This window comes from Fukomys damarensis, unplaced genomic scaffold (genome assembly GCF_012274545.1).
Source record: "Fukomys damarensis isolate Sample0158 unplaced genomic scaffold, DMR_v1.0_HiC HiC_scaffold_15, whole genome shotgun sequence".
In the NCBI taxonomy this organism is placed as follows: domain Eukaryota; kingdom Metazoa; phylum Chordata; class Mammalia; order Rodentia; family Bathyergidae; genus Fukomys; species Fukomys damarensis.
Genome location: NW_022900927.1, coordinates 40455299 through 40465453, shown reverse-complemented (window position 1 = coordinate 40465453; position 10155 = coordinate 40455299).

The following is a 10155-nucleotide window of genomic DNA, read 5'->3' as shown; positions in this document are numbered from 1 at the left end:
TTTTTTTTTTTGGTTTTTTGGTTTTTTGACACAGGGTCTCACTATGTAGTTGAGACTGACCTGGAACTCACTATGTAGCCCAGGCTTGTCGAACTCAGTGATCCTCCTGCCTCAGCCTCCTGAGTTCTGGGATTACAGGTGTGATCCCACCACACCCGGCTCTTTGAGCATTTCTTGTAGTTTAGGTCATCTATCACCAAATTCCCTCACCTTTCTCTGAAAAATGTCTTCTTTGCATTTCTCTTTTTAGAATCATTTTGATGTATTCTGGGTTGATTGTACTTTAAAGATGTTGCAGTTTGACTACAATATTCATGTATATGTTTTCTTTGTATTTATCTTGCTTATGGTTGGCTGAGCTGCTTGGTTCACACATATTGCAAACTTTTTCCATCTTGTATATAAATATATAAAAACACCTATATACATACACCCATCTTGTATGTATGGATGTATCTAATCTGTATAAAAGAGACTTCTCGGGTTATGTGGGCAGAGTTTGGATTCAGGCAAATCAGGGTTTAATCCCTGGCTCTCTCACTTAGAAGCTTTCAACTTACATGTACCTCTGGTTTTCAGCTTCTTATCTACATATGAATAATTTAAAAAATATCTCCCCACAGGGTTTCTGTGAGGTTTAAATGTGATAATTATATTGTGAAGATGAAAGGATAAGGTGAATGTATCTGTGTGCACAGAAGCAAAATGCTCATCTTCTATAGTTGGAAGTAAGAGAAGCTATCTAAAATGGGGTTAAAAATAACATTATAAGCACATTACCAAAAGTATAAGTATCAGGCCTGGCGTAGTGGCACACACCTATAATAGCAGCACTATATTTGTTGAATGAATAAATTAATAAAGCTGTTCTCTAAGTAAAGTAATCCAAAAAGTAGGGCTCTCCAAAGATCAGACTTGCCTTAAGCAATATCTTCAGAAGCCATCCAGAAAAAGGAGTATTTTATCAAATCCATTAGCCTCCAGAAGTCTCTCAAGTGGCAGTGATATTTGTAACCCATGCATAGGCACTTCAGTATGAGGGGGGCAAAGAATTGTCAAGTTCATTATATTAACATACAAAAGCAGCACTTTTTGAACATTTCCTTCATTTCAATTGAGAATACTGTAAGAATTACCAAAGGATGTGAGATTGTTGTACTGCTTTAGCCATGAAGAAAAATGGAAGTTTATCAAAAAGGTTAACAAAGTGTATAACAGTTTATCTTTGGCTACAGCAAGACTCATCCTTCTAAAAACTATGTCTGATTCTATGATAAGAAATGTTACAGGGTGGGAGATTTAGCTCAGTGTTCTGCTGTCTGCCTCACAAGTGCAGGGACCCAAGTTTGATCCCCGGTACCCCCCCAAAAAAAAAGAGAAAAGAAAAATATTACAGAATGAGGAGATAATACTCTTGATCACATCATTATAAAGCAATTAGAAGTATGTCTTTTTGTTTTAGAAGGGCTTCTAAGAAGCATTTGAGGGACTTCAGAGTATTTCTCACTGGTAAAGGAGGGTTAATCATAAAGTGCTTAAAACCACTTTATTTTTATTGTTGTTGTATTTTTTGGTTTTTTTGGGGGGGGTTGGAACTCAGGTCCCAGGGCTTGCAAGGCAGGCGGTGGAACCACTGAGCTAAATCCCTGGCCCAACCACTTTATTTTTAGAATATTCCCTTTGTCACTGACATCTTAATGTACTGTAATTTGAAATTTTTGCATGCTGAGTGAACAGAGCACAGATACGTCACAACAGTGAAAATAATTGCTACTTAAACATGCTATAAATCAATATATAATGTAAGAATGTACAAGAATGGCTCAGAGCAGTTGCTGTATTTAATAGAAGTGGTTTTAAGAAAAAATGATGTCAAACATTTTAGGTATGTTTTCTAGTTCTTTATTCATTAACATGATGCTGTGAACAATGAAATCCATGACTTTAAAGGTATGTATGTGTAAATGTCAAACTTTTAGAGAAGGGAAAAATATAATTTTTTATGTTACATATGAACCAAAATATAAAGGAAAACTAAACTGTATGGGTTCTAAAATTTTTTAAAATCACTGTATGCTTTTAAAAACAATTTGTGTGTAATTGTGTGTTAAATCTAATCACTATGTGTTAAAATACTATAAGTAACAGCATTTTCTTAGTTCCCAAGACAGAAATCAAATTTCCAGAAAATGGAGGGAGGAAGAGAATAAAATATTAGATGAGGTGATTTTTTTCTCGACTTCTAAATCCAAAGCTTAGTAGGTTGTAAAGTTTAGAAAATGTTTAAAGTAAATTCTTATTTTCTCTGGATGGACTTTTCTGTCATCCTTCCGGCATTCTGTGTACTAGTTGATAATGAAATAGATGTTGTTTTAGCTTAAGTAATACAGAGGAAGTTAATCTGAGAAATGAAAAGTCATCATATGTCTCAGATGATCTCTGAGGGCACCCTACATGGATAATTCACTGGTGCACACCGAGCATTTCAGGCTCTGCGCTCGATGAAATTAGTGTCCAGCCTCTTTTATGTCTCAGACTTGCTTGCCATAATGTTTACCCTTACAGTATCAAAATAGCGTCTTTCTCAATTATCACATTCCCAACAACAAAGTCGAAAAGCAATCAAGTTAGCCAGGCATAATGGCACACTCCTGTAATCCCATCACTCAGGAGGCTGAGGAAGGAAGATTACCATGATTTTAAAGATTGCCTGGGCTAAACAGTGAGTTTCAGCCTAGCCTGATCTACGTAGCAGATTATGTCTAAAAACAATAGCAACAGTAACAACAACAAGAAAAAAGCAGCCGGGGATTTAGCTCAGTAGTTCCACCACCTGTCTCATAAGCACAAGGACCTGAGTTTGATCCTCTGTACTAGAAAAAAAGAAAGAAGCAAACAAGAAGGACTGAGAGCTTCTCTTCTTGTACGTCTTTTTTAAATCAGGAAAGAAAATATTATCTAGAAGTTTCCCAGCTGATTTTTCTCTTTTGTTTCAATGATTCCCAACTGTATTACCCACCTGTCCTGAATCAACAAAAAATAATGAACATCTCCATTGAATTAAATACTTACAACTCATCCCCTGGGGCTAATGAAGGAACCACTTTCCCATATATTGGTACTAAACTTTTGAATGAAATTAGATTTCTTTTAGCAAGTAACTGGGCAAGTTGTGTAACTGTTCAGTAAACAGAAGGTCTTCTACACAATGAAAGATGGTATGTATATCTGAATGAAAATATTATTTTCTAAAGAACTGGGCACTAGTGTTCTCAACCAACATATCCTTTCCTTATAGAAAAAAATAATTCAAGGGAAGTTAATTTATAATAAGAAAGCTGCTAGGTAAGTGCAGAATCAGTCCTGAAAGAGTAGTTCTCTCCCTACACTCAGACTGTCTCCACTGCCTGCAGTACCTTTCTCTTGTTTAACTCCCACATACTGTTGAAAAATTAGCTTAAGCATCATTCCCTCTAGAAAGCCCTCTGTCATCTCCTTTTTCCCACCTCTACTTCCCACTCCCAGGCAGAATTACTTGCCTCTCTCCTGTGTATTATTATGGCATAACTGTATTGTTACACCTGCCATATTATATTGCAACTATCCCTTATGAGTCCTCTGCATTAAATGAGTGCCTTTGATGGAGAAATTGGGCTACCTTGTTTTAGCAGCAAGCATGAGGCTACAAATACGGATATCAAGGGAGAGATATTTGTGGTAGTAGGCAGTCTTCCTTACACACATCCTAATCCTTGTAACCAGTTATAAGGTTTAATTTTAAGGTAGCAAACTGGAGGATGTTTTTGGGTGAGATTAACATTTAAATGAGCAAACACTGAGTAAAGCAGATTGCCCTCCATAATGTGAGTAGTTTCATTCAATCACTTGAAGACTTAAACAGAACACAATGGCTACCTTCCCCAAGCAAAAAAGAATTCTTCAGCAGGCAGCCTTTGGAATTCATCAGTGTCATTGGCTCCCCTGAGTCTTCACTCCCTGCTGTATCAGCTCTTCTGTCTAGAGTCTACTCAACAGTTCACACTCTCTGTCTCCATCTTTCTCCCTATCTGTGCCTCTCTCCCTCTCCCCTGATCCCAAATTGCTTCTGTTTCTATGGAGAACCATAAGTGACATACCTGTGGATATGTTATCTTAAGTGACATGGAGTTTGGACTTATAGTTACATTAAAGATATTGAGATATAAGGATTGCTAGTAGTCCAATTATAAGGATCCTTATAAGAGGGCAGCAGAAGTATGACAGAGAAAAAAAGATGAAGGTAGAAGCAAGTGATGTGACTGCTTACTAGAGGCTGCAAACCAAGGATAGTATTTAGAAGCTGGATGACACAAGAAATAGAACATCAAGGAAAAAATGCAACCCTGCCAACATCTTGATTTTAGTTCAGGTGGTTTCATTTTGAACTTTTAATTTTCAAAACTACAAGATAATAAGATCATGTTAGTTTAAAATGGTAAGTTTGTGGTAATGGAAACTAATAAAGTATTTAAGGAACATTTATTGGTTGACAAGTTTTAAAGAATTAAGCTATTGTAATATAAACCTCTGACCAAGACATTATACACATTTACAGATGGCCATACTGAAATTCAGAAAGATTGGATAATTTATAAAAATACCATGCCAATAACTAGTATTGGAAACTAAGGCATATTCTTCTAATCCTGGTAACCCCTACCAAATATTTAAGATATGCAGCTTCACAATAAAGAACTAGACAATGGTGGCACTGAGGGGACAGCCTCTCCCAAGTCTCCTTCAGCCTTCCTAAAGTAATGTAAGTAACTGAAAAAATGAAGTGAACGGTGTGCTTACTTTTAAAGGCAGTTTCAAGATAATCCCCTCTCTCCTCACGTTGTGAGCAGGACCTCCCACAAGTCTCTTCTATAGGAAATTCTAGAGCTGCTGAATGCTACCCCACAGATTGGATCCCTGTGCACAGACTCTTGCTCTCCTTGGATTGGGGATCTGGTTTGCTTTTATTGTCGAATTTATGTGTGCTTATTAATTCCTGTCTTCCAAAAATAGTAGCACATTCAAGTAGATGCTGGCAAGGGCTTCCTTTGGGCATGGCCAGTCTTTTAAAGATGATTTTGTATTTCTATAAGGGCTTCCACTTATAAGGTTTATACTTAACTTACAAGGTTTATAATTCTAATTCCAAGTTTATGAGCTGCACTGTATATTGCCCTAATGTGTTATTTACACACTAGTTATACAAATGAATGTTTATTTAGAAAAATATTTTAATGAACAAAGACATAAAGTCATAGCATTATAAAATACCAATTGAAATAATTCATAAATTGTAAAAAAAAAACTGCTCAAAATGTGAATAGATGCAACTGCTGGTTTATTTTAAGTAAGTATGTCATGGAGTGGAAAGTCTATTGAAAAATATTTAATAATAATAATGATTTTTCGGGCTGGGGATTTAGCTTAGCGGTTTGGTGGCCTGCCTTGCAAGCTCAAGGACCTGAGTTCAATCCCCGGTACTAAAAAAAAACAAAAACAACAACAACAACAAAAAACCCAACAACAATAATGATGATTTTTCTATATATATGGTCCATTTCCTTTCTTTGCTTTTTAAAAAGTTATAATTCTAATATTTTTTTATTTTAGGAACTAAACTGCTTTGTGGCTAACATTGGAAAGATTTTAGTTGAATGCAATTATTTGTCTAATTGAAGGATATTTTTTAGAGCATGGTAATTAGAAAACTTTGGAGCTAGAAACTTTTTTATATATAATTTGCGTAAAATCAAAGTGGATGATCTTTTCACTACTATCCAGGAATTCATACTCAAGCATTCTTTATTTGAGAGCTATATTTTTGCTAGCCTCATAGAGTTTACTCAGTATAGACATGTACAGTAAAGGCACTATTGCCAATCTTATGTTAATTAACTTACTGCAAGATTGTAAGGAAATTTGTAATCAACAATGGTTCACTTGTTATAATTTGCTTATTTCTAATCTCAAATTTATAGTAGTAATTTTTTGGAAGAAATTAAATGAAGATTTCTTTTAAGTGCATCCTTGGACCTTCAAAAACTAGAATGCAAAGCTTATAAAAGTAAAGAAAAGCCAAAGTCCTTTTGTTGCACAGTGGACCTCAAGTTACGACCAGCGGGAACAACTTGGGTTACAACCGGAATACTCTAGAAAAATTATTGGTGTTTCTGGTAAATTATGCACATTATACAACCTTTTTTTTTAATTATGAAAAGGTTAGTTAAGGGGTGCTTTTGGAGGTTTGGAATGCATTATGGGTATTTCCATTATTTCTTATGGGAAAAATAGTCTTGACTTACAACCAACCTGTTACAACCAGCCCCTGTGAACAAATTGAGTTTGTAAGTCAAGGGTCCACTATACTTTGGTTTGCTTCTGCCAAATCAGTTTTCAACCTTCACTCCTCCTTTTCCTTAAGTACATATTCCCATTTTTCAAGCCAGTCACTGGGTCCTGCCCACTCCACGTGCGTAGTTTTTCTTTGAGGACATTTCTGTCTCTATTGGAGCTCTCTTTATTCTGGCTACCATCAACTCTTGACCTGGTTTATGACAGCATTCCTAAATGATTTCCTCCGTTTCTTTGCCTCTAACCTCCACTACCAACCTGCCACCCACACCGTGCTGCAGCACTCTAACAGATCAGCTATGTCTTGTAAATGGAAATATAACTGTGCCACTCTGCTCTACTGCTTAAATCCTTCAGCAGCTTCTCATTGCTCTCAGAATAAAGTTCAAACTTCAAACACTGGGACATGAGGTCCTAAATAATTTGGCCCTGTTTAGGCATAGGATTGCACTTTTTAAAAAAAGTCTTTATATTCTCATTGATGCCTCAATACCTAGAAGATAGTAGATATTTAGTGCATATTTGCTAAGAAGTTGCTGCCATCATTCCATGGTTGAAAAAACATGTTTTGATTCTACTGAAGTAGACAAGTTTGCTGAACCCCCATCAGCTCTTTGAGACTCAGTTTTATTTTGCTTCATGCACCTTCAGCATTTCTTCTTATGCTATGACACTTTGCTTCCAGTGTTACCGTGAAGTCAGGAGTTAATTCCCAGAGTCTTGCTTGAGAGAGTCCCTTCCCCCTAGCAGTTGAAAACAACTCTTTAAGTTGCACAAGTAGTGCTTATAAAAATTAGTATATTTTATTTTCATTACAAAATCTCAATTTTGCTTTTCTGAAATAAAGAAATAGCACTTTAATAGACTTGCAAATTGCCAGAAAATTATTTTAACATTTAGCAGCTGCAAAAAAAACTCCAAATATGTATTAAGTCTAGGAGGCTTTTTAAATATTAAAGCAAGCTTTCCTAATGGTTTTGGTTTTAGCTCTGAGCTTAGTTATGCATTCACATGGTCCCTGAACATGTCAGTCCTAACCATTCTTGTTTTTCTGCTCCTTTCACTGGCCCAATAAAAATAACTATTTTGAATGTAATGGTACTCAATTCCATTATAAAAGAATCTTATTAGTTAACATTAGGATTGAGTAGGTGAAAGGTAGCATTTAATATAATTTAAATGATGAGATAAGAATGTTAAAACATTAATGAGAATAAAGTATGCTTAGTATTTTCAACTATATTACCACTAAACGATTACTTTTTAGGTAATTTATATAATACTTCCATCAATCCATCCAATTATTTTCTGCTGAAAATTTCTTCATGAATAAGTTCATTATTTCTTCCAAATCTATTTGCCAAGTTCTGCTCAAGGCAGTGGGAACACAGAGCCTGGTTCATAGTACATGAGATCTCTGTGGAGTTTATTTTCACTGGGTAGAAAAAGAAAAAAAGGAATCATAGTATAGAATAATATAGCTTCAGAAATTGCTGGCTCCAATAAAATAAATAAAAAATAAAATATGGCAAAGGGATACAACAATGAGGGAAAAGACTGATTTCGGCTAGGGTGACCCAGAAAAATGTGAGAATATAAAAAAATCTCAACTGTATGATTTCAACAATGAGAAGGAGGCACGAGAAGATGTACAGGGTCACTGATTCAGACAGGGCAGACAAATACAAGAGCCCTGATATGGTAATAAGCATCCATATTTGTTATGATTTAGATCAAGAATGTCCCACAAAAGACATGTGTTTAGAAGTGGGGCTTCGGAAGGCAATTGGGCAATGGAGACACTGTGCTCATCAGTGGATAATCCACTGATGCACTCAGAGCTGAATGTATTTTTAGGAGGTGCAGTCTAATCAGAAAAAAGAAGGTCATTGGATGTCACCGGCGGAGTCTATCTCCCTCCCGGTCTCCTTCCTTCTCTCTCTGCTTCCTGGTTGCCGTGACATGAGCAGCTTTTCTCTGTTATCCCCCTCTGCCATGCTTGCTTCTGCCATGGAGCTAGTGGAACATGGACCATAATTGTGAGACAAAAGAAACCTTACTTCCTTAAATTGTGGGTGTCAGGCATTTTGTCCCAGTTACAAGGAAAGTAACTAAGATAGTATTCTAGTAGCTGAGCATGGTGGTGCACGCCTGTAATGCCAGCACTCAGGAAGTTGAGGAAGGAGGATCACTGTGAATTCAAAGCCAGACTGAATAGCAGAGTGAGTCTCTATCTCAAATAAACAAACAAAATCTAAAAAGAAAAAGAAAACTATTAATGTGACGTATTGTAATGTACATAATGACTTTGTGCCCAGGGCAAGAGATAACAATGGTCTGAACAAGCGTTTTAACACTGCAGATGTTAATTGGTCAAATCTGGTACTCGTTTTAGAGATCCAACCAACTGAAACTGTCACAGCAGGTGGGAATGTGACGGGGGAGATGCCCCTAGTTTTTGACTTAACTATTGGCAGATGGTGGTACCATTAACTGAAATGGAGAACATAAGGGGAAGTCCTCTGTGGAATCAGTTTTTGTTCTATTTAGAATTTGAGAAATATATAATATATCCAAGAAGAGAAGTTACTAGGAAATATAATATTGGACTGTGGAACTCAGTCCAGGAACAGAATGTTCAGTAAACATTTCTCTGCTTCAGGCTATTTTGTTCTGCATTAACTCAAAGTTCATGAGAATGTACAGTGGCCACCTGCATCAATAGGATGTAGTTATAAGTCCTAAGAACTGAGACCACCTGTGTCAACACGACATAGTTCTTTGTTCCAGGAAAATTTTCCCAGAGAAGATAAGACCATAAACCAATAAATAACTTCACTGTTTGCTTTAGGAAATCTCAGCAAAGCAGATGATCTGAGACAACAGTCTACGTACCTTTATAAATCTCTCTTATCAAACCATGGCTTATTTATAAAGATTTATTTTAAGACTTTCTCCTCGGTATGCCAATCAACCTTAAACTATTCTATCAAAAACATCCTCAGTCCCAATCTAGTCCCCTCCTTGAAACACCTGCCACAAGCCCCCTGAGATCAGGCCCCCCAAATCAAATACAATCCCCTAGTTTCTTCCACTGGATTCTGTTAAGGTATTATTCTCCCTGACTGTGATGACATCATAAATTGAATATTGCTTTAAGTTCACATGATTATATTGTTTGGAGTTAAATATTTTTATTATTTCTTCTTACCTGCCCTTATATTAGGCATTCATCTTATAAACTAGTACTTACCCACCTGCTCTGAAACTCACAATTAGTGAAATAAAATTTCTGAAGGAGGATGCTTAGATATCCTATTTTTTAAGACATGTTCTCACTGTGTAATTCAAGCTGGCCTTGAATTCACTATGTAGCCCAAGTTGGCCTTAAACTTCCACCTGCCTCAGCCTCCCAAGTGCTAGGATTATAAGCATGTGCTATCATGCCCAGGATATATATCTATTCTAATCAGTTTGTTTGTTTGTTTGTTTTAACAAATGAAAAAACTAAAGCCAGAGCAATTGGAACTTATCTAGTGTCACTGTTAGTAGCTATTAGATCTTATTACTTACAACTCCCAAATGACACTTATTTTAGACCTCAGAAGCTCATGACGGGCAAGATGAACTAAGTTATTTTTATTTTATTATCTATTAGCTTGTTAACAGGAAAGAAAGCAATCTGGATGTTTCTGTTTGTGGTTTTAATGCTTTCTCACCACTTGTCAGATCAGCTTGGGCACTAAGCATATGTATTCATAAAGATAC